Raw genomic sequence first — 24852 nt, 5'->3', positions numbered from 1 at the left:
GATAATTTCCCGGGGAGAATTGTCAGAGGAGGAATTTTCTGCCGGGAGGCTTTTTCTGGGGGGGGGGAATAAGCTGAACCCCGATTATTTTTATGGATTTATAGGACTAGGAAAAATTACTCAGTAGTGGAAGAATTTGACAACCAGTTTTTTCAACATAACTGAGATGCACACCGAAATGAGAATAGAAAAACTCAAAACTTCGAAGTTGATTTTATTTCCTGCAGGTACAGCAATTCACCTTTCAAGGGATGAGTATTTTATCATCACAGAGAGGTCAACAAAAGTATTAACATAGAAAAATATCCAAATTAATCAATAAACTAAAACATAACTTCTAGAAAGACATTCATATTTCTTTGTCTTTCAAGGTTCCTGACATTGGATCTTACTGGATTTATTAGGATAGTTTAATGGGCAGACAGACACCTATAAAGGAGCAGGTACCCTGTATAAGCCACTACTGTAAGATGATTTTCAATTTCAACATTAATTCACGCTGAAAACCTTAATTCATGGATTATAATCTATACTAAAAGTGTCAATTCCCAATCAGGGCTTGGATGAGACAGTGGGGCAGTAAGGAGTATTTGAGGCAGGGCTGTTCTCATAGGGGCTGAGAAAAAGGGGGAGGGAAAGATAGATCCATGTTGTTACCTCTTGGTAACAAACAATTTAGATATTACAAAGATCAAGAAGAGTATTTTATAGAAAACACTCAGATTGACAAGTGCCGCATTAATTAGAAGAAGAAATGTTTGTATAATTTGACTAGATCTAGCATGTTTTTTTTTACAAAAAGACCTCTATCTGGATCTGATCATCCCTATCTTCCAGAAGTGTTTACGAATGAATATTGAAAACTTATATAGAACTTATATGGATGGATATATATTGCCACCGGGCCCTGGCACTTGGCAAACGGCAGGCTTCTATACATGGATTCTCATTGTCACTTGTCTTCTAACCGCAGACAATTAGCTGTCTTTTCATACTGAGTCTTTTCAAAGACATTTGATTATAAAAGCAAGTCCCATTGCTAACAGCGATTTCTACTAAGCTTCAAACTTTTGGTTTTATCTTTTAAGGTTTTTGAACTTTTGTAATCCCTTATTAAAATATATAAAAATATTTTTGTAATTACCAGTTTTTGGCTCTTTATACAATTTAATGTCTTTTCATATTGATGTCTCTGTCCAAAGATACTTGATTATTGAACTAGTCCAATTTCTAACAACAATATGTACTAAGCTTCAAACTTTTGATTTTCTTTTTTAGGGTTTCTCTTGTCAAAATAGAGAATCAAAATTTGTAATAATTGCAAATTTTCGTTTTTGGGTCTCTCTACTGACAAGAAGATTTAAAAGATTTTCTTTTTTAAGGTTTTTGAACTGTTGTAATCCATTGTTAAAATATATATATAAATATTTTTCCATTTACAAGTTTTTTACCCTTTACCCAGTTTAATGTCTTTTATTTCTGCTGTCTTTTCAAAGAAATTTGATTATTGAAGCTGATCCGATTTCCAACAATGATATCTACTAAGCTTCAAACTTTAGGTTTTCTTTTTTAAGGTTTTTGAATTGTTGTAATCTTTTGTCAAAATAGAGAATCATCATTTGCAATAATTGCAAATTTTCATTTTTTGGGCCTTCCTACTGACATTATATACCTGTTAACGTTCAAACCTGTAAGCTTAATCACGTTGCAAGTTGATTTTATCAAGCAAAAGAACAAACTAATTTTTAAATATTCAGGCATTTTTCTGGCTTGAATTAAAATATTCAAATTATTGCTCAGGTACCTTAAATATTTTTGTAGTTTACATAATAACTTATCTTCAATTTTCAAACAGTTCGTGGTAACGAACTGTAGTAAAGAGCGACCCAGCTCAATAGTAACCAAACCTCTAAAAAATGGAATTTTGATATCAATAGCTACATCAAAAGAATCGCATTTTAATGCTGATTTTAAATATATAAGTTTCATCAAGTTTAGTCTTACCCGTCAAAAGCTACGAGCCTGAGAAAATTTGTGTTATTTTAGAAAATAGGGGGAAACACCCCCCAAAAGTCATAGAATCTTAACGAAAATCACAACATCAGATTCAACGTATCGGAGAACCCAACTGTAGAAGTTTCAAGCTCCTATCTACAAAAACGTGGAATTTTGTATTTTTTGCCAGAAGGCAGATCACGAATGCGTGTTTATTTGTTGTTTTTCCCAGGGGTGATCGTATCGACCCAGTTGTCCTAGAATGTTGCGAGAGGGCCCATTCTAACGGAAATGAAAAGTTCTAGTGCCATTTTTGAGTGACCAAAAAAATTGGAGTGCACCTAGGCCCCCTCCCATGCTAATTATTTTCCCAAAGTCACCGGATCAAAATTCTGAGATAGCCATTTTATTGAGCGTAGTCGAAAAACCTTATAACTATATCTTTGAGGACGACTTACTCCCCACAGTCCCCGTGGGAGGGGCTACAAGTTACAAACTTTGACCAGTGCTTACATATAGCAACGGCTATTGGGAAATGTACAGGCGCTTTCAGGAGGATTTTTTGGTTGGGGGAGGGGTTGAGAAGAGCGGGATATGCTGGGGGAACTTTCCATCGAGGAATTTGTCATGGGAGAAGAAAATTTCCATGAAGGAAGCGCAGGATTTACTACCATTACTTAAAAAAACAATGAAAAAAATAAATATGAAAAAGTTTTTTCCGCTGTAGGTAAGGAGCAGCATTAAAACTTAAAACGAAAACAAATTATTATCCATATGAGGGGCTCACCTACTCCTTATACCTCGCTCTTTACGCTAAAGTATTTTTTAGTAATTTCAACTATTTATTCTACGGCTTTTCTGATTCAGGGGTCATTCTTAATGAATTTGGACAAAATTTAAGCTTTAGTGTAAAGAGCGAGGTACTGACAAGGGGGCGAACCCCCTCATATATGTAATAAAAACATGAGAATACAAAAGTTCTTTACGTAAGCTAATTTATAAGTTACGTATATCTTTTACTAATAAAAAGATTCGTAAAAAATTAAAAGTTCTAGTTGCCTTTTTAATTAACCGAAAATCGGAGGGCAACTAGGCTTCCTCCCCCGCTCTTTTTTCTCAAAATCATTCGATCAAAATTATGAGAAAGCCGTTTAGCCAAAAAAAAAAAAAAAATGCAAATTTCGTTTTAATTATTCCTCTGCAGAGCCAAAATCAAAACATGCATTGATTCAAAAACGTTCAGAAATTAAATTAAAAAAAAAACAAGTTTTTTTTAACTGAAAGTAAGGAGCGACATTAAAACTTAAAACGAACAGAAATTACTTCGTATATGAAAGGGGCTGCTTCCCCATCAACGCCCCGCTCTTTACGCTAAAATTTTTTACTGTTTTAAAAAGAAGAGTTGAGAGAAAGAATCAAGCGCTAAAAAACTTAAGCGTAGGAAAAATATCAATAGGATTACCAAAAAATCCGTTTACTTTGTACGCTTCGTGCTTATTTGTGCACTTCGATCTAATGACAACTTCTTGTCAAAGAAAGGCCCTCCTACTCGTTAAGGGCAGTCTTTCGGGCGAGGGGCAGTGAGATTGTCACCAAAAGGACCATAATATGTTGTCAAAATCATACAATTTTTCAAAATTGTAGCCTTGAGCCTTGACCCAACATTCCCAGAAACATAGTTAGCTCTCACCCTTCCTGCAAAGGGAAAGCTGAAATAAAGTTTCTGCAGTTCTGAGAACGGTATTGAGCGTACTCGAATACAAGCACTTGAACAGCGAATTTTAGACGCTAAAACTCAGCAAAATATAGAGGCCTACAAGTTTTAAATTACATCAACCGCTGTAATAACTGACCATCACGATTATTAGTCAATGCTCGAAACAGGATGATACATTAGCCAAAATTAAGTAACTATATTTATTCATTGAATTGATCGTTTTGAACAAGAAAGCTTTCATTATTCTTGTCACAAAACCTAGTCCAGATGTTACGTCAAAAGTGACAAGCCTAAATATATTCAAAGAATGTAGGCTTCTGACCCGTCTCAATAAGATTCTTTTACAGAATAAGAAACAACTCTTGACAGTATTTATGAATTAAGGCGCTTAATTCACCATGTGATATTCATTAAACTGAAAATCCCTTATATACAAATGATATTAGTTGCAAAGATTGGGTAATTGTATAATAAACCCCCTGCAGCTCAGTTTGTTCATGCATTGACGCACAGTAAACCAGTTTCTTTCGCTAGTTTCTTTCAACTTAGCGTGAGAAGAGACAGAGAATTGACAGAATCGATGGGAAACACATAATTTGGGCTATACATTTGCACATTAGGGGGGGGGTAAAGAATTTGGACAGTGTGAAGTCAGAAAACAGTTTTTACTTCATAATATCAGAATAATTGTAGCTAACACACTTTGCATGCAGACCCGCTGCACTTTATCCCCACCCTCCTAATGTGAAAATAAATAACTAAAATTTGTTTCCAAAGTATTATATTTTTATCATACTTAGGTATATTTTATTAGGATTAACCTAACTTCACTTCTTGAGCTGCAGGGGGTATATCATACAAGTACCAAAAATTGTAATACTGAAATATCTCTGGAAGAGCCTTACTTACAAGAGGATGTTAAGAGAATTTGATACCTTCAAATCATTTTGCAAACATAGGGCGCAATTTTCTGTATATCAACTGCCCCCTCCAGTCCCCAGTTCCCCCTCAACTGAAATTTAATAACCTGCACAATTCAATTATCCAGAGAAACAGTCAGTTTTCTTTAGTATATCTTTACCTCTATGGTACTATAAGGCTCATTTTCCACTGTCATTTCACTTGATTTGGGAGCACTGACTCCAACTTTGCCCCCCCCCTCTGGATTGGATGAAATTATTCCACTATTGCGAACCTCAATGCCACAATGCCAGGTGACCGCCTCAATGCCAGGAGACCGCCTCAAAAACAAGGAACCCATAGGTGAATTATCCAAGGTGACTAGCTACCACCGAGAGCTATTGAGAATCCGAGGTTTTATATGTAAAGTTTAATTGATAATTAAACTTTAAACTTAATATAATAATAATTTCTACTAAATTTAGTAGAAATTTGCTACCGCAGGAATTCCTATAGAGAGTTTATTTCGTGAAAAACTGCCCCATAGAGAATTTTGTCCTTGAAAAATCTCCCCCTGCTATGGAAAGATACTCTAAACCTTATGTCCTCTGTGTCAGTAAAGATTTAATTCAAAGCAAGTTTCCTAGCAGATACCTAGACCTTTTTTAGGGACTAGCCTTTCTCGAACTTTAAAAAGAACACTGATATGTCTAATCAAAAAAAAAACTCATTAAAGCCGAAAATCTCTATCTCCGGCAAAAAACGGAGGAGTTAAATGGGCTTTCTCAGGTTTCTGGGAAAGTAGGTGTAGGCTATTAGTTTGCTGTCATTTATTCGGATCTATTATCCAAGCTCCACAAGTATGGCAAGATTGTCCACTCAATTCTAAATTGTTTCGCCACAAAAAATAGAATAGGCGAGATAAGCTGATTCTCCAAGTTATAGAATTTGCCTAAAAGTGACCTTAGAATCGAATGTTTAAAGTTCATCTCATTTGACACTAAATGGATTGATTAAAAGGATAGTTTTAAATGCTACATTTCTTTCCGTAACAAATAAAAAAAACAAATAGGACAATATTTAGTTGAGGAGTAAAATCAAATTAAAATGTGATATTCAGTGGCGTAATTTCGTCAAAATCCTGAGGGGTGGGGAGAGGCAAAGTTGGAGCCAATTTTCCAAATCAAGTGAAAATGACAGTGAAAATTGAAAAATGAGCCATATAGTACCATAAAGGTAAATATATATGCTAAGGAAAACTGACCCGTTTCTGTGGATGCTTGAATTATGCAGGCTTATCATTGTTTTGACAAGATTTTTGAAGAAAATAAATTTCAGCTGGGGGTCTGGGGTTGGGGGGGGGCAAATCAATGTCTGGGAGGGGTAGTTGCTCTCCCCCTGCCACATAGGAAATTATACCCCTCGAGATATTTTAAAGCCCTGATTTACAAAAGAAAATGAAATAATTAAATATAAATAAAGGTACTAGTATGATATACTCCCTGTAGGTCAAGAAGTAAAGTTTGGTTAATCTTATTAAAATATACCTAAGTATGCTAATAATATAATACCTTGAAAAAAAACTGGGCTATATATTTGCACATTAGGAGGGTGGGGGTAAAGTACAACGGGTCTGCATGCAAGATGTGTTAGCTACAATCATTCGGATATTATGAACTAAGAATTGTTTTCTGACTTCAAACTGCCAAATACTTTACCCCCATTCCCCAAAATGTGCAAATGTAGAGCCCAAATTACATATTTCCCATCCATTCTGTCAATTCTCTGTCTTTTCTCACGCTAAGTTGATAGAAACTAGCGAAAGAAACCGGTTTACAATGCGTCAATGAATAATGCAAACAACTTGAGTTGCAGGGGGCATATCATACAATTACCTAAATAAATTCTCATTTTTTTATACCAGGCTTATAGTAAGGCTCTTACACCAGTTCTTAAGACAGGAAGCAACGTTTGATCAAGCCAGCAGGTTTCTTCCTCTAGATGCTTTTTCATCATTGTATTAATCTATTGCTTACCATTCTCTCGTGTACCTCCTATTGTGGGAACGTAATCGGTAAAACGAGGAGGATCCTTCAAAATCCACTAAAATTTTGTTTAGAATCGAGGTGTGAACACAACGTTATAAATAATAACTACTTTGCCTCTTAGATCCTGTTACTTCCTACTGTTCTTACCCTATTGTGCAAGAACGATAGAAAACCGGACATAGCTAATTCGTAAAATTGGATTCATTAGTTTGTTCGGAATGTTCAGTGATTTATGATACGTACAAGAATGAAAAAAATCGCTTATTCAATACAGAGGGCCATTAAATAATATATAGAATACATAGATAATAAATAGATTACAAACACACGAATCACTAATCACTAGGATATCGGGCCTTATCAGAAGATTTGAATTCCCCACCCGTCAATTTTTAAGCTTGGGTCTTTCAATTTTTGCTGGAAGTACCTCAGACTATACTAGAAAAAATCCCCTGCATCTTTTCTTCAGTATCCAAGATATACTAAAGGCCTAAAATTATCTTTAAATAAGATACCAATTCCAAACGACGTTCGGCTATAATCAGATATTCTTGGCTAACCTATTTCAATCTATTTAAAGTAAGATATTTTACCATAAAATTGTCAAGACATAGACCAACAATCCCTTAAGACGTATCTAGTTTTAGAATCTATGGTTTGGCGTCACTCTGACAACGGATCGACAACCATGTCGATTTTTGTTTATACTTTCATCGATTTCTCGACATTTGTTTGCTTTTGAAACCTTAAACTTGCTGTTAATGTTAATAGTAGTGACCTGATTTGCCCTCAGACATGTTTCTGGCAATTAAGTGCCAGATTTACGTAGAGCGGGTGTCGTTGCACGACCACCTGTGCTTTTATGCCAGCCACTGAGTAGATTCATTGAACTTTGATATGCAGGATGAGGAACGTAGCCACAAATCCATTTCGGTGGGGGGCTAAACATCAAAAAATCATAAAATATAGGCTAACGATATGATAGGTTGGATATATTACAAGAAACATAAAAAAATCTCGGGACTTTGGGGCTACGGGTCCAAAGCCCCTTCTTACGCATGTGCCATTACAGAGTGGGGTATTGTGACAAGCAAGGAGGGAGGGGGGACTTAACATGTCCATTTGACTGGGAGAGGGGATAGAATTAGAGTCAAATTTGAAATTTCAAATTTCAAATTAAAACAAAATATACTGCTACATATTTGGAATAAAAAAGGATAAAAATAAATATTTCGTCTTTTAATTCCAACTATCAAAGCTTGTCAACATTCCAACAGGTCGCCCTTATAGAATGTTGTGTTTTTGAAAGGAATGGATTTTGTCACCATGAGATTTTGTTTGAAATTATTCCGTTGGAAGTGCCGCAAATTAAAAATTAAAAGCATTTGGACTGTATAAACTATTGGTATAACAAGTGGTTAATGAATAATTAACCTTTTTTCAGTAAAGCTTGGTTTATTTTCATTGTCATATTTATTTCACTTACAGAATTACAATCAATTTTAAGTCGAGAACTTAGCACAATTCTTCAACAGACTGAGTGATTACTCCCAATTCAGGGGCTGCAAGGAGTGGGTATTTCCCTCTCCCAATAAGGGGCTAAGGGGAGTGCCTCAGAATTTTAGTAAGGTAGCTTAAATGGTAAATATGTGACTGTTCATATTATTAACTTACCAATAAAGTGAACATACTACTCAATACCTTTTTAAGAATAAATATTTATATTTATTATACTTTACGAATTTACGAATTATACTCTTTATACTCTTATTATATTATATATTATATTATACTATATTTTACTTATTATACTCTTTACGAATAAAATAAGCGCTTCTATCGCAAAATTCATATTTAAGCACTTTTTGAGCTCATAAAAATGAAGAATTTTCAATTAAAGTATGAGTTATCGGTCGTTTTCCCACAAAATAACACTACATTTTCTCAGCGTCGTTTTCGACAAAATAATACTACATTTTCTCAGTGCAAAAATTATCTATAATAAGGTTAGTTTAAGTTAGGTTAGATTAGGTCAAAAAATGCTTAGATCTGAATTTGCGATAGAAGCGATTATTATATTCGTAAAGAGCATAAAAAAGGCATCGAGTGGTATGTTTATTTTATCGGTAAGTCAATGATATGAACAGCCATATATTTACCGCTTAAATCTGAAGGGTTTTCAAGGTCTCCTTTATTTGTGTCCATGTCTTACATTGTTTTACTTCAACTCTTAAATGCTTGCGAATCCATAGATCATACTTATATAAGTATAATTAGAAAAAAATCGAACGAATTGGCTCCTATTTTTATTTGAATTGACCAAAAATGATGTATTTTACGGGGGCGCTATTTGAAATTTTCAAGCTGCCTTCCCTCACATTTAAAGGAATATGTGCATGCCTGTAGAAGAATATGAGAGTTTCCAACGATTTAAATCTTCATAACGAATGTTCTTTTGCTTAACCCATTTTTGTACACGTTAAGATTGTTTTTATTGAATTACCATGCTAATTTCCTCTTTAAATAATTTTAACTCTTGATTTTAATTTTTATGAGAACACTGGAGAAGGAAAGGTATGGGAGATTTCCAGTTCTTGGTCCACGAATCCTGTGCCCCCAAGAAAACTTTGGGACGAATAAAAAAAAACTACATGAAAATACAGGTATTCAGCTCTAAATTCAGTTTTAAAAGAGCGTCCGACATGATCATATCATCTCACCGAGATCCCGTTAGACCGACCAAATTCACTTTTAAGAAGAAAAAGAACTTCAAAACAAAACAGCAACTTATTTGAGCAGAAACAGCAATTACAAATGAGCCGGGTTTATCGATTTCCCTTTCTAATCAGACTATGTAACACGAAACGCTACAAACAGAAAAAGATAAATTCGAGGGGTTGTCCACTTTTGAAACATCTTTCAAATCAGATGGCACAAAATGTACCATGCGCCAAGAGATATAGCGTGGCCATACCTGTTGGAACAACTGGTACTACCATAAGGAGGAGAGCGAGTAGCTCCTAGGGTACATAATAGAAATAAGATATAATTAAACAATCAGTCTACCTCAAAGGGCTACTAATATACCCGTCATAAGGTATAAATCATCCGATACAAATCCAAACGTTTTCATCTATCTAAGCACAAATTTCCGCCCCGCTCCAGAACAATTGCAATCTCAAAGATGACTGTCTATTGAGAAAATGTTTCAAAAACTGGATGAAGAAAGGGGCGGAGCCGTAGCAACTAAAAAATAAATACCTTTAAATAATGGCACGCAAAAAGGCATGTGTACACCCTTGCCAAACGAAGGGGGTAACTTAATGGGGGCTTGGTTTATTGTCTTTCAAGGATCCTGACATTGGATCTTACTGATTTAGACAATTTGTTGGGCAGAGGGACACCTACAAAGGATCAGGTACCTCCTGTATAAAGCACTATTTCAATTTCAACATTAATCCACACTGAAAAGCTTAATAACGCATGGATTATAATCAAACAGTTCGTGGTAACGAACTGTAGTAAGGAGCGACCCGGCTCAATAGTAACCAAAACTCTAAAAAATGGAATTTTGATACCAATAGCTATATCAAAAGAATCGCATTTTAATGCTGGTTTTAAATATATAAGTTCCATCAAGTTTAGTCTTAACCATCAAAAGTTACGAGCCTGAGAAAATTTGCGTTATTTTAGAAAATAGGGGGAAACAACCCCTAAAAGTCATAGAATCTTAACAAAAATCACACCATCAGATTCAGCGTATCAGAGAACCCTATTGTAGAAGTTTCTAGCTCCTATCTACAAAAATGTGGAATTTTGCATTTTTTGCCAGAAGGCAGATCACGGATGCGTGTTTATTTGTTTTTTGTTTTGTTTTTTTTTCCCCAGGGGTGATCGTATCGACCCAGTTGTCCTAGAATGTTGCAAGAGGGCTCATTCTAACGGAAATGAAAAGTTCTAGTGCCCTTTTTAAGTGACCAAAAAAATTGGAGGGCACCTAGGCCCCCTCCCACGCTAATTATTTTCCCAAAGTCAACGGATCAAAATTCTGAGATAGCCATTTTATTCAGCGTAGTCGAAAAACCTTATAAATATGTCTTTGGGGACGACTTACTCCCCCACAGTCCCCGTGGGAGGGGCAACAAGTTACAAACTTTGACCTGTGCTTACATATAGTAATGGTTATTGGGAAGTATACAGGCGTTTTCAGGAGGATTTTTTTGGTTGGGGGGAGGGGTTGAGAAGAGGGGGATATGCTGGGGGAACTTTCCATCGAGAATTTGTCATGGGAGAAGAAAACTTCCATGAAGGGAGAGCAGGATTTACTAGCATTATTTAAAAAAAAATTAAAAAATAAATGTGAAAAAGCTTTTTCAGCTGGAAGTAAGGAACAGCAATAAAACTTAAAACAAACAGAAATTATTACCCATATAAGGGGCTCACCTCGTTATGATACCTAGCTCTTTACGCTAAAGTATTTTTAGTAATTTCAACTATTTATTCTACGGCTTTTGTGATTCAGGGGGTCATTCTTAATGAATTGGGATAAAATTTAAGCTTTAGTGTTAAGAGCGAGGTACTGACGATGGGGCGAATCCCCTCATATATGTAATAAAAACATGAGAATACAAAAGTTCTTTACGTAAGCTAATTTATAAGTTACGTAAATCTTTTACCAATAAAAAGATTCGTAAAAAATTAAAAGTTTTAGTTGCCTTTTTAATTAACCAAAAAATCGGAGGGCAACTAGGCTTCGCCCCCGCTCTTTTTTTCTCAAAATCATTCGATCAAAATTATGAGAAAGCCATTTAGCCCCCCCCAAAAAAATATGCAAATTTCGTTTTGATTATTCCTCTGCGGAGAGCCAAAATCAAAACATGCATTGATTCAAAAACGTTCAGAAATTAAATAAAAAAAACGAGTTTTTTTAACTGAAAGTAAGGAGCGACATTAAAACTTAAAACGCACAGAAATTACTTCGTATATGAAAGAGGCTGCTTCCTCATCAACGCCCCGCTCTTTACGCTAAAGTTTTTTACTGTTTTAAAAAGAAGAATTGAGAGAATGAGTCAAAATATAAGCTAAAAATATAAGCTTATCAGAACATATATAAGCTAAAAATATAAGCTAAAATATTTGCTTATCAGAACATCGCTAGAGGAATGAACCAGAACGGACGGATTGATTGTAATAAAAAAGATAGTATAAATTGTATGTGGTTTTAGAAAATTTTCGTTTTATGACTAAAACTGGTAATCAAGGTCATAAGAAGTAGCATAGAACAAGCTAATAAAAATAAAAGAATTAAGTCCATCCCTCTTCCTTCAAGTTATGTTTTGTTAAATCCTTCCTGTTTTCTCATTTCTTTTTCAATAAGTAAGATAAAACACGAAAATAGGGAAAATTCTCAGTAGCCTAAGTAAACAAAAAAACCATTAAATAAAATATCCTAGCAAGGATCTTGGGGGATGCTTAGACAAAGGTTCAGATATATGACCATAAAAAATACACTTTTTGCATAAATTTCCCAAATATCCTTACATATTTTCCATCACTATCATTTAAAGGTATGGTATTCTTGCACTCTTAGCCCCAGGGAATCTCCACCAGCCCGTCCTTGGGGGATGGCTTAGACAATAGTTCAGGTATATGCCCATCAAAGATATCCTTTTTTGCATAGATTCTCCGAATATCCTCACATATTTTCTATCACCACCTTTTAAAGTTATGCTGTTCTTGCCCTCTTAGCCTCAGGGAGCATTTGAAAATAATATTCGGAGTCTACATAAAGAATGAATAGAGGAATTAGAACGAATGATCATAGAACGAGAAGTCGGTCATTCGATGAGATATTGCAAGCTCTAGACAATGTTTTATGGTCAAAAGTAATCTTTCACCCCTCCCCTTCCCAATATTACTTTTTTAGCAAGAAGAGGGTATTTTCTCCCTTGTTTAAACCTGTATCATGCTAGGATTCTCAACCTAAGCACAAAAATGAATCTAGACTGCAAACTAATAATTGTTAAATAAAAATTTTCTGAATTCGTTTTCAAAATGGATTAAAAATTAAAAAAAAAATGCAGCAAATCTATGAATATAAATAAGATACGAGGGGCGCAAACCGGATTGGACTTTACACAGCACAGGTATCAAACTGATCTATGTTATAAATTAAATAAAAAAAAGAAGTTTTTTAACTGCAAGTAAGGAGCGACATTAAAACTTAAAGCAAACAGAAATCATTCTGTATATGAAAGGGGTTGTCCCCTCCTCAACGCCTCGTTTTTTACGCTATAGTTTTTAGTGCTTTAAAAAGTAGAGTCGCGAGAAAGAGTGAAATTTTAGCGTAAAGAGCGGAGCGTTGAGGAGGGAACAGCCCCTTTCATATAAGGAATAATTTTTTTCCGTTTTAAGTTTTAATGTAACTCCTTACTTGTAGTTAAAAAAAAACTTGTATTTATCTATTTAATTTCTGAACTTTTTTGAATTGATGTAGAATTCAATTTTTGCTCACCATTCATGAAGAATTAAAACAGAATTTACATATTAATTTTACTTTTTTATAACTAATAATAACCTTACAATAACCTAAGTTTGATTTTTGTTTTACAGTCAAATGACTGAGATGAATGAATGAAAGAAAGAAAAGACCTCACGAATAATAATTCGGATAATAACCTCTTTTCAAAGTAAAAAAAAAACAAGAGCTAAGAGCTCATATGGCACTTGTGACGAGGTCGGAAGAGCCAAAAGCTCATATGGCATGAGCTCTAGCAAAATTCTAAGAATCAATAGATTGATTTAAAAGGAAAATCAGAGGCTTAATGCCAGTCGGGATTTAAAACAAGAGCTCTGAGACACGAGGTCCTTCTAAATATCAAAATTCATTAAGATCCGATCACCCACTCGTAATTTAAAAATACCTCTTTTTTCAAATTTTTCCTCTCCTTCAGCCTCCCAGATGGTCGAATCGGGGAAAACGACTTTATCAAGTCAATTTATGCAGATCCCTGACACGCCTAGCAATTTTCATCGTCCTAACACGTCCAGAAGCAAAAAACTCTCCAAAGCGCTGGACCACCCCCCCCCTTAACTCACCCAAAGAGAGCGGATTCAGTCCGGTTACGTCAATCACGTATCTACGACATTTGCTTCTTCTACCTACCAAGTTTCATCCCGACCTCTCCACTCTAAGCGTTTTCCAAGATTTCTGTTTCCCCTCCAACCCCCTATGTCCCCAGATCTGATTAGAATTGAAAATGGAGCATCTGAGACATAAGATCTTATGTCTCTTACGAGACACAAGATCTTATGAAAATGGAGCATCTAAGACATGAGATCTTTCTATACATCAATTTTCATCAAGATCCGATCACCCATTCGTAAGATAAAGATACCGCAATTTTCACGTTTTCCAATATTTCCGGTTTCCCCCTCCAACTCCCTCCAATGTCACCAGATCTGGTCAAGATTTAAAATAAGAGCTCAAGATCCTTCCAAATATCAGATTTCATTAAGATGTGATCACCCGTTCGTACGCTACAAATACCTCATTTTTTGTTTTTGAGAATTACCCTCCCCCCCAACTCCACCAAAGAGAACAGATCCGTTCCGGTTATGTCAATCACGTATCTAGGACTTGTGCATATTTTTCCCACCAAGTTTCATCCAATCCCTCCACTTTAAGCGTTTTCCAAAATTTAGGTTTCCCCCTCAAACTCCCCTATGTCGCCAGATCCGGTCAGGATTTGAAATAAGTGCTCTAAGACACGATATCCTTCTAAATATCAAATTTCATTAAGAACCGATCACCTGTTCGCAAGTTAAAAATACCTCGTTTTTTTTCTAATTTTTCCAAATTAACCGTCCCAGGTTTAAGGAAACAAAAATGAAGTTTTCACATGGAAACGCAGCTGTGCAAACCTGGGGTTATTTCAGTCTTCTAACTTATACTATATCAAATCAGAAATATTTTTTACGGAATGGTGGTATTGCAAATTTTAAAATTCTCCAATGCGCAGTCTTTGAAATGGTATTGTCATGTAGTGGTGCAGTGAGTTTAACCTTGGATTGGTAAAACAGGACCCAAGGCTGAACCCAGATGTAGCAACATACTACAGGGAAAACACAGGGACCTCAGTAGTCAAGCAGCACAGTTCATCTGATCACTTTTAACTTTTTGAAATGGCATAAATTTCTTGAATTTTCATTGACTGTAAGTTAATTTATCTCTATTTAAAGTTAAAACAATGTTTTCCCAGGCAGAAAACTTGTAGACTATTTTATATCCTATATATACATCTACTGACTTCCATTCGTGTTTTCGCTACTCAATCCTCATCACCAGCTAGTTCATGAGACTTAGTAATGTCACCTTAGGTAGCCACTCCTGAGAAGGAAACACTACAATAAGAGATGACTGGTACCATTGAATTCTCTATTCAGCATTCTGTCCAAATATAATTTCCCCTACACTGATAATTATCCCCTCCCTAGTGAGGACAGGTACAGCCCTAGGCTATATATAAAACTGGTAAAATATAGATTGAAATGGAAGAAACCCTGGATACATGATCAATGAAAATTATTGGCAAAATTCTACATGAGTAGCTTTTTGTTATTTTGGAAGGTAGTTGTAGAATACTCACCTTGCTTTGCTTGCATTAGTGTCTTATTTATAGTGTGCCTTTATTTATTCTTCCTTGTGTGAGTGATTGCTTGCTTGTACATATCGCTTTTTCTTTTATAGGTGCTTGGGTTATAATGAACAATTAAACTTCTACATGGTGTCAGAAGTAACCAAGTAAAGATGGATTCAGTTCATTGCTCAACATCAACGATCGACTGGAATTCACAAAACTTGAAACATGCATGTTTAAGCAGCATGCAAAATTAATGTTCAGTGGCCTCCTTAGTGGTAAAGCAGAAACTGTGAAATGCTCATACTTGCTCATATGGGTTGGTGAAAAAGGCAGGGATATATTTAACACCTTCACTATTGCTGACTCAGAACAGAATGTATCTGCATACTTGGCAAAGTTTGACACTTATGTGGAACCAATGGCAAACCCCATTTTTGCCAGATACAAATTTCACAAAAGGATGCTGTAGAGACAGTTGAACAATATGTAACAAGTCTCAAGATCTTAGCAAAAGACTACTCATTTGGGAATTCAGAAGATGAAATGGTCAGGGACAGGCTAGTTTTGGTATAAGAAATGACAGAATCAGAGAAAAATTGCTTACACAGGGATCAACACTCACTACTACCATTAACACAAGCCGAGCAATGGAAGAAACCAAAGCACAACTACTAACTATGAATGAAGCTGAGCACAAGACAGCTATCAAACAAGAAGTCGATGTTGTGAGCAAATATCTTGAATCTAATATGTGTGGTGGACAATATTCCCGTGGACACAAGTGCCCCGCAAAAGGAAAAACATGCTCCAAGTGTGGTAAGATCAACCATTATGCTACAGTTTGCAAGAGTAAAACAGTTCACCAGCTAGAAATTCCAGGAACAAGCTCTGGTTCTCAGGCTATATATGCATTAGACTTCTCCCCTAGCCCGGGAAGCGAGTTGTATATTGATTCAATTCATTCAATGAATCAAACCAAAGACCATCACATTGATCCGTACTTCAGTACACAAAAGAAGTACATCAGCTTCAAGCTTGATACAGGAGCAGATGCCAACATACTTCCATTAAAGGAATATGAGAGATGTTGTCCCCGTCCCACACTAAACAAAACCAACAGTATCCTGACAAGCTATACCAACGGGAAGTTGAACGTATATTGAGTGTGTGAAACTGAAATACAATACAAAGATAGGCCTGGACAGAAGCACAAATTCTTCGTGGTTGACACTCAGAAAGTGCCAATAATTAGTAGGCAAACCAGTGTTGATCTTGATCTTGGTCTTGTCAAATTCATATTTGATGTGCAAACAATGCAACCTTGCCCTGATCGAATCAAGATCATAATAGACCAATATGCTGATGTCTTTGAGGGTATTGGCCAACTTCCTGGCGTGTGTAAGCTAACGCTGAAGGAAGGAGCAGTCCCTACAGTTCCACCCCCAAAACGTGTACCATTTGCATTGGAGAAGAGATTAAAGGCTGAGCTCGATCGCCTGGAACAGATGAAAATCATTGAGAAAGTTACAAAGCATACTGACTGGGTTAATTCTGTTGTAATAGTGGAGAAAGCAAATGGGAACTTAAGGATATGTCTGGACCCCGTGGACCTGAACAAGAACCTAAAAAGACCACATTATCCAATCCCAAAATTCGAGAGCATCACCCAGAGGAGTGCTGGAGCCAAGATTTTCTACAAACTCGATGCCACTTGAGGATTCTGGTCAATGATGCTTGATGATGAATCATCCGATTGAAAGCAGCGCTAGAACGTGCGCGTGAGAAAAGTGTGAAGTTTAACCAAGAGAAATGTGTGTTTGGTGCAGAGAGCATCCCATACTTAGGGCATCTTCTGACCTCGGAAGGAATAAAGCCCGACCCCGAAAAAACTCGGGCTATTACGGAAACGCCACCGCCAGAAAACAGCGAGCAGCTTCAAAAACTTCTAGGCATGCTTAACTACTTGTCGAGGTACATACCAAACTTGTCCTCATTAAACAAAAGCCTAAGAGAGCTAGCACGGGCTGATGAGTACAAATGGAAACCAGCTCATGAAAAGGCATTTTCAAAGATAAAATCAGCCCTTTGCAGAAACTTAGCATACTTTGACCCAAAGTGCGAAAACATAGAGATAAAAGTAGATGCATCAAAGCATGGTCTAGGGCAGTAATAGCAGTTGACGATAATGTTTTTGCCTTTGGCTAACGTTCAATGAGTGAAACCGCGCAGCAGTATTCACAAATAGAGAAGGAATTGCTGGCAGTTGTATTTGGTTCAAGCATTTCCACCAGTATATATATGACAGAACCGTAACAATAACAACAGACCACAAACCTCTAGAAAGCATCCTTGTAAAATCGATATCCAAAGCACCGCCACGGCTACAGCGCATGATGCTGTCAATATAGCCATATAGTTTGAAATTTATATACAGACCAGGTTCTGAAATACCTTTGGCTGACACTCTGTCAAGGTTGCACACACCTGACCTCGACAATGAAAACGAGAAACAAGCAGAAGCCTTTGTCCATACACTCTTCAAAAACTTACCTATATCTGACAGGAAAATGGAAAAAATCAGGAATGCAACCTGTACTGAATTCGAAAATTAATTCAGACTATACTTGATGGATGGCCCCTATCTCGACGACAGTGTGATTCCAGCTGTTTGACTTTCTGGAACTACAGAGACGAACTTGTAGTCAACCAAGGCATAATCTTGAAGGGGACAAGAGTTGTAGTTCCCCCATCCATGCAGCATGAGATCCTACAACAACTGCATGTATCACAACTTGGCATCACCAAAACCGAGCAGCACGCTAGGACTGTCGTATTCTGGCCTGGTATCACAAAAGATATCACTTCCTATATATCACAGTGTGATGTTTGCAATGCCTTTCCTGACAAGCAGCAGCAAGAGACGCTTATATACTCAGAGATCCCAAAGCTGCCTTTGGAACACATTGCCATTGACATCTTCGACTGGCAAAATCGCCAGTATCTTATCACTGTCGACTACTATAGTCGATTCTTTGAGCTTGATAAGCTCGACACATTGACATCATCAGCTATCATTGTGAAATTAAAGAGCCAATTTAGTCGCCATGGAATACCAAAATTAATCACATCTGATAACGCTCCAAATTTTCTGTCATCAGAATTTGAGCAATTTGCCAAATTATGGGACTTTAGCAACAAAACGAGCAGTCCGAAATATCAACAAGCATATGGACTTGTTGAAAAAACAGTCCAAACTGCCAAAAAGCTCATGTCAAAGGCACTAGAGGACAAATCGGATCCATACTCAGCAATCCTTGAACATCGAAACACACCAATTGATGATGGTCACCACTCACCTGCAGAATTGCTGATGAGTCGCCAGCTTCGTTCCGTACTACCGGTGACTTCATCACAACTCGAACCAAAAATAGTGCCTTATTCGTCGTTTGAATTCAACAAACAAAAGAAACAAGGAATTCAGAAATCTTACCATGACTGAACAGCAAAATCATTGACTGCATTGAAGGAAGGGCAACCAGTTTGGGTCAAACTTAGTGACAAAAAGGAGGTGGGAAAGGGCATTGCTAATCAAAGTTTTTGGAGATGGTCCCTGCTCAAATCTGGTGAAGACTCAGAATTGCTCAACTTATCGGAGGAACCGACGACAAATCAGGCCCCAAATAAATCCAAATGATGATCCTTTTAGGGACCGAAACAGACAATACTCTTCATCCCTCACCAAGACCTATCTTCGATAGTCCATCATTTGGAGCTGGAAACGTCTCGCCATTTGGAACCACACCTTCACCACGAGCACTCTCGGATCCGTCATCTCCAGAGCAAGCATTCACGTCTCCTCTTGCCCTTAGAACTCCAGGGCCTATAGCCGTACCTCCACAGAGCAATAAGGATATCTCTACCTAGATGCCAAGAGATACCAGATATACCATTCGTTCTGGTCGGTTAGTCAAACCTGTCATTCCCTTGGATCTTTGAAGTAGTAGCTTATAAAGAAGAGGAGATGTAGAATACTCACCTTGCTTTGCTTGCATTAGTGTCTTATTTATAGTGTGCCTATATTTATTCTTCCTTGTGTGAGTGAGTGATTGCTTGCTTGCTTGTACATATTGCTTTTTCTTTTATAGGTGCTTGGGTTATAATAAACAATTAAACTTCTACAGTAGTTGAGGCTGAGGAATAAAACTTTCAGGGATGTTTGTGCAGCCATGACCATGTCCCATATTCAGCTGAAATAGTTGGAATCGTATTTTAGAACTAGGCAAGAACCAATGAAAAAGAGACTGAAAACTCAAAATCAATGTGAAATTACTTTTTCATCAAAATTTAGATAGCCAAATATGGATGTCATTTATGTAGGATAACAGTCTTGAGTTACCCCCCCCCACCCTTCTCAAAAAACATTTTAATAAAATAATATGGCACTTCAAATGGCTCTTGGCTTGTACACACCCATTTCTAGAGAACATACCAGGAAACTAGCAGGAGTTGTATCTATAAGCAAGAGAATAGCCAAATTCACTGTCAAATATTATACCAGGATTCAAGCTTAGAGGGAGCAGTACCTTATTTTCACTCTTCATCATAGGAGCACCAGCAGCATAATCAATTCAGTATTGCATCTTGGCAAGCATTTTTTGCACTTTATCAAAACTGGTCAGTAGATAAAATTTATGTGGATTCTTTCAATTCTCTTCCTCCTCCATTTCATTCACCAAACATTAACATGAAATGTAAAAAAAAAATTGTCCCTTGTACAGAACAAAAGGAGAATATCCCAAATGAACTTATCAGAGCTAAATATTTGAGAGAAAGGGCTGCAGATTTCCAGAGCCATCAACTTAATTACACTGATGGACCCCTAGTAGGTAATAAACCCATCACAGCAGCAAAAATTCTGGATACCTCACTGAATATTTGAAAGCATCTTGCACTGGACTCCTCAGTTATAGCTGAACTGGCAACAATAGTGGAATCACTGAAGGCTGTCAACAATAAACCTTCTCATTTAAGTAAGGTAGCAATCTTCTTAAGTTCCCAAACTACTCTTTAACTAATAAAAACTGTAGCCTGAAATGCAAAGGACACTGATTTGCAGGAGATAAGAAAGCATCTTGACTTTTTATCTAAGACAAACTTAGCAGTGGCTTTCCAGCATTTCTAGGACACTGGACCCTAGCTGCAAAGAAAGTAAAGTCTATCAGCCCACAGCTTGCTTGAAAGTATCCAATTATGCTTACATAGGCAATTAGAAACCATCATGAATATAGAAGGCCTCCTGCTGCTCTGGTTCCAATATTCAAAGAGTCTGAATAAAATGGGGCTTATTTCAAAATAAAAAGCTTAGCAGTAATGCTGTGACAAGAATAATACAGATAGAAGCAACATAGTGATTCAAATTGTTGTAGACTCTGCAGCTTGGCTAAAGAAATTTTGAAGTCACCTTTCCTTCAAATGCATGGCAAGTACCCTGAAATTTATACACTGAATCCCCTAGCTCATAAGCTTGATATTGTGGATGCACCTTTACCAGCTTCCATTAAAAAAGCTTAGATGTGCTCTGATGTTGATGACCTGTTGTGTGGGGGTTGATTGCTGATTATGTATTTTTTTATTGCTTTTTCCCTATGTGGATAATTATTTGTTGGTTATGAGCATTGTTACCTTGTGCAGAAGAGAGCTAGAGCAAGTATGAAGAGCTGTATTCGTACTAGCTGGCATGTAGGCCTGAAATACTAGGATCAGGCAATCTGAGCACTTGCACTTCCCACAAGCAGGTCAAAATACATGTCATGTCATGAATTGTGCTGTGCAATGTATTATGAATTCATTACATGTATTATGAACATGAAATGTGTGGTTGGAAGCTGAAAGGAGCTATTTAAGAGTTCCAGGCTTTTTTTGTGAAAAAGATAAAGAAGATGGAGAAACTACTAAGTCAAAATTTATGATAATAAACACATTTTTGGACCTTTAGATTATTTTTTTTTAGCTAGCTATGAACTTCAGTGTGGACAAAGTAGTGAGACATAGACTATCCACTTTTTTCTGGGAATTAGGTTAGGCATTTATCACAGCAAACATGTATGTATACAGCACTGCACATTTGTACATTGAAGAAATTCAGAGCACATCATGTTTTGTGCATTTTACCTTGGCTCTTATTTTCTATTTGCATAATAACAAATTGTTACTGATTTCTGGTCATCTATTAGCTACTAGAGAATTATTCAATACTCTAACACTAGGTTGTCTGCTGATCAAATCCATTTGTGGCACCATGATGATTTCTGAAATAAATGTGCATTACTGTATTTTATTCACCACAAGCAATTGAAAGACCCTTAAATTGGAACACCATCTAGGAGCAAATGTTTACCCTTTGAAAATGACAGAGTCTGTTTTTATCTGAATGCAAGACAACAATCCAGATGCAGTACAACTAAGAACAATGTTAATATCTTATCAGGAGCCAATCATACATGTTCAGACATTGTTTTGCAAGAACAGCTTTGCCCATTTCAAAAGGCTTGTGCTTAACAGGCTAGTAGGAATGACATGGCTAGGAAAAAGATAAAAGGAAGGGTATTGAATGAAACACTAGTGAAAGCACAATTTGAAGCAGACACTCAGATAAAGAAAGATCACACACAAGCAAAGGAAGGCTCAAAATATATAAGGGGTAAGAAACCTGCCATACTAATAATATTTCCAGCTTCAGCTACTACATCAAAAGCCCTCTTTGACAAAGATTCTTCATCATCTAATAGAAAAACAGAGCTACATTTAGATGATGATTTAGAACTTCCAGGAGGTGATATCACACAATCTTCAATGGAAGTCAAAGAGAATCATTACATTTTTAGCAAAGGTGTCATTATTAAAGAGAAAATCAGCCAAGTATTTTATTGTCAGAGTGATTTGCAGTGGATCTGAAAATTCTGTGTGTGATGATTTAGGAGATCTAGAAGTTGAGTTCCTAGAAAAAAGAATTCTGACAGATTTGTAAACAATGGCAAGCCTGTATCATTTGTCCAAAGAAAAAATGTTGAGCTAGTTCTACCTCACCCAATCATCAGCAGTAGAACTAGCTACCTATCAGAGCAGCTTTCATTTCCTGTTAATCTGAGTACCTACAACTTCAAATAATCAAAAGTTTATGCTTTGGTTTAATAAAAGTTTTGAACAAAAATAATAAGAAAATTCAAAATCAGTGTGCCTTACTGGACTCAGTATGTGTCATATTACCATCCACATGGGGGTGGCATGATATACTTGACTAAGTCCAGAATTAAGCCTCCTATTGCAAATCAGAGAACAGTAAATCTGGAAAAAGAAATCAGAAATACTGTAAAGCAAACCAGTATATGCTACCAAAACTTTAGAAACAGACATATACATTTCATGAAAACAGCAGTAAACCAATAAAAATGCTTCATAGTACCTGACTCTCCCATAATTTAGCATCACCTGAGTGGACACATCACTTGATTCCTTTCTTTATGCTCTTTCCAAATATAATAATTGCTTATAGGCCAAATTATCTGAATCTCTAATGGAGCCCCAAAAGGTAACTTATTATCTTGTCCTTAGTTTTCAGACCATGATGTAAGGTACAAAAAATAGTTAGAAACTAAATAGCCACAAAAATTAGCTTTCAAATAAACCTTTCAACAACCCTATATAATGTTTCAGTGTTTTGCTTTGCTAGCAAGAAACAGAAAAAAAAATATAAGAGTAATTTAAAAGAGGATACATCAATGCTACCTGAAAAAGATGTAATTTTCTTTGTTCAAGAGGGGAACTGTAAGTTTCCTGTTTAGGGATTTCCTGTTTAGGGTTTATTCTACTGGTGTACTTTCTTTGCTGTTTTACAGTGATTTTAGGTTCTTTTGAAAAAATTTTTTAGTAAATATTTTGTAGTTCATATAATTGACTTAGCCAACCATTAAAGTAAACATACCACTCAATGCCTTTTTTATGTTCTTTACAAATGTAAAAATCACTTCTATCACAAACTCAAATTTAAGCACTCTTTGACCTAACCTAATCTCACTATTTATAATTTTTGTCCTGAGAAAATATTGTCCTATTTCATCAAAAATTACAAAAAATGTATACTACTGTAATTGAAAATTTGGTGTCAAGGAAGAAGAATGGCATAAAGGGCAAAATAAAATTTATTTATTTAACTTAATTGTGTAAAATCATTGCTTGTGGATTATATAACATTAAAAAATGGATTTATAATGAAGCAGTAAATTTGAGACCAATGTTTTAAGCCTTTTTTATAGGCCTACCCTATATTTTGGTCGTTTCCAAAGAGCTCAAAAAGTGCTTAAATTTTAATTTGCAATAGAATCAATTATTAAATTTGTAAAAACATAAGAAAGGCATCAAGTAGTATGTTCATTTTATTGGAAAGTCAGTTATATGAACTGCATAATATTTAGACTTATCAAATATTAGGGCAAGCAAATGCTTGCCCTGTCTGGCACCCTGGGTTGACCAAATCCCAATGTTCTAAAATTGACAGCATTCAAAAAAGAGCTATAAAAATTATACTGGGGACATCCTATACTACTTATGATGATAGTTTGGCTAGACTTGAACTCACTACATCACTTCCTTACCATGAACTTTGGGCACAAGTGCCTTCATTCTGACTATCATCAATGTCTTCTTCCCCCTTCAGGAAAACCCCCCAATCCTTCCCAATACAAGACTTAATGCTTGTAGAGCTCCAAATACTCAACTTGACTTGTGTCCCCAAATGTTGATAATGAGGTACAAAAACTCTTTTGTTCCCTATTTTGTTTTGCATTTTAATAATTGATTTAACTTGGTAACTATGTTTATCCCTTAACATTTATTTTATCATTGTAATTGTAATTGTTCTGACATGCTTATGCTAGCTTGTGTGCTATTTTAGCCAATAAATCATATTCTATTCTATAAATAGGCCTATTCTGCAAATTTGTTTTCAAAATAATATTTTATTACTTAGATTAATGAGAATAATAGCATAATCATCAATCATGAATCAGATAGAAAATGGCAATTTTGCTTATAGGAATTTGAGTCCCTTTAAGAGCTCAAAAGAGAATTTACCACAGAAGCAATTGTTGTAATTAAAAAGAGGGTAAAATTCTAGTTGATTGACTTCTTGCTATCTTGGAAAGGGTTTAGGTTAGGAAAATGAAACTTTCTGGGATGGGTCAACAGGCCAAAGTATGTCCCGGGAAGGTATTTTAAAGTACACACCTCCACTCCTTCTCCCTCTAGAGGGCCCTGAAATTTGCCTACATGACAGGTCTATACCTATTGAAATTTTTACAAAACAACATTTTACTTTAATTTTCAGTTACTAGTTGCTTTTTCTCTGCCTTTAGTTCTGAAAATGCAATTCCTGTTATTTGTGTAGAATTTTCAGCCATATTAATGTTTTTTTTTTCTAAATTTAGAAAATGTATTTATATATCTTTAAAACTTTATAAAATGGAATTGAGCAAAGTTATGAAGCTGAAAACAA

General features: G+C 36.0%; 1 protein-coding gene across 4 annotated transcripts in view; it reads right to left on the bottom strand.

The window, feature by feature from the left end:
• Positions 1–24852, bottom strand: part of LOC136026799 (KN motif and ankyrin repeat domain-containing protein 1-like) — a 147455-nt gene that overhangs the window by 121880 nt on the left and 723 nt on the right. The window contains exons 1-2 of one of the 4 annotated variants that reach the window (XM_065703511.1): positions 9727–9847; positions 3458–3690 (exon numbers count right to left, since the gene is read on the bottom strand). The exons of 1 other annotated variant lie outside the window; for it this stretch is intronic. The gene's annotated coding sequence lies outside the window, so the exon portion shown is untranslated. Of the gene's footprint in view, positions 1–3457; positions 3691–9726; positions 9857–24852 lie in introns of those variants that run through there. 2 more of the 4 variants (XM_065703516.1, XM_065703501.1) reach the window with 2 other exon arrangements.

Source organism: Artemia franciscana, chromosome 1 (assembly GCF_032884065.1).
Source record: "Artemia franciscana chromosome 1, ASM3288406v1, whole genome shotgun sequence".
Classification (NCBI taxonomy): Eukaryota; Metazoa; Arthropoda; class Branchiopoda; order Anostraca; family Artemiidae; genus Artemia; species Artemia franciscana.
Note: the sequence above shows the minus strand (reverse complement) of the source record. Positions and strands in the feature narration are given on the sequence as shown.